The sequence below is a fragment of the Sorex fumeus genome, unplaced genomic scaffold (assembly GCF_029834395.1).
Source record: "Sorex fumeus unplaced genomic scaffold, SorFum_2.1 ptg000055l, whole genome shotgun sequence".
Lineage (NCBI taxonomy): Eukaryota > Metazoa > Chordata > Mammalia > Eulipotyphla > Soricidae > Sorex > Sorex fumeus.
In genome coordinates this window covers 18224507-18225842 of record NW_026606112.1, presented here as the reverse complement: position 1 = coordinate 18225842, position 1336 = coordinate 18224507, and the positions used below count along the sequence as shown (strand labels likewise).

General features: G+C 37.4%; 1 non-coding gene across 1 annotated transcript; it reads left to right on the top strand.

Moving 5' to 3' along the window:
* Positions 1-913: 913 nt before the first annotated feature.
* Positions 914-1102, top strand: LOC130034029 (U2 spliceosomal RNA). The gene has a single exon (XR_008794033.1). It is a non-coding gene; the product is annotated as a U2 spliceosomal RNA (small nuclear RNA).
* Positions 1103-1336: the final 234 nt, after the last annotated feature.

Sequence of the window (1336 nt, the reverse complement as noted above, 5' to 3'; positions counted from 1 at the left end):
CACCTCTGGACATTTGGAAGATTATGCATTATGCTACAAATATTATTTTCCAAAGATTCCATATAGTTTAGTGGCTACAACATGGAATTAACAATTAAAGTAAAGTAAAATCTGCTATTTATTATTGTCTCTGTGGTACTCTAAGAGGTTTATGACCTCTCTGTTCCTTGTACATAAATGAATGCTTATCTTTAAAGGTTGTAGTTGAGTTTTATGAGACAGTGAAAGTAAACACCTAGAAAGAGTTAGCATCACTCTCCAAAATAAATAGATTAACAAAAGTTTATTTCCTGTTGCTTTGCAATTATTCTTTAAGCAAATGTGATCTAAAATATATCCACTAGGGCTTAATTACTTAAACCACTGGTAACCTGAAAAAATAGTCCTTGTAAGTAAATCAACTCTTTCATTTGCTTAGCAATCTTTATGTTTCATCTGGTGAATGCATTCTCTTTCTTCTTTAGGTTTTTTTCCTAATTATCTTAAGTCGTAAGTTTTAAAATAAATTTGCTATCTTAGACAACTTGTATGCTAGGTGCACTGAAGAAGTCAACTCTAGTCTAACCAAAGAACACCACTTCCTTATCAAAATGATTGAACTAAAGAATTGGTTGATTGAAATAACTAATGATTGAAAATAAACCAAGAAAAATCTTAATATTTCTCAGGGCCTCTAAAATATTTCTCTAGAAAGACAGGAATTCTTTCCTATCAGGGCTGGAGAGATGGTTCAGTGGGCAATGGGCTTGCAGTGCAAAACCTGAGTCTGATTCCTGGCACGGGAGCACCACCAACAGTCATCCCTGAACATATAGCCAGAAGTATGTATTGTGAGTACTGTGAGGTGTGGCTCTAACCTCCCACCCTCTACCCCCACAATAAAATTAATTCTTTCATATTTCAATGAATATTTATTGCTTTTTGGCCTTTGGCTAAGATCAAGTATAGTATCTGTTTTTATCAGTTTAATAATTAATATGTCCTGTATCCATGGACAATGTATTAATTGGATTTTTGGAGCAGGGAGTTGGAATAGAGCTTGCTCCATCCACTCCACCCATCAACCTGGTATTGCAGTATCTTTAGGAATGGTGCACCTCCCTCAATTAAAAAAGAGAAAAGAAATATGCAATGGGAATGAGGCATGGCAAATTTCCGCTCCTTAAGGAAAATCTGGACAATTTGCGGACCCGCGTGGCAGCTCCGGCCGAGACTCATGCACGACTGAAGACCCACAGAACAAGATAAGTGGAACTCTCTGAGACCTTGGACTCCAGACTCAGCAGACCCAGGGACAGAGCTTCTCTTCTTGCTCCCACCACCACAGGTGACAAAG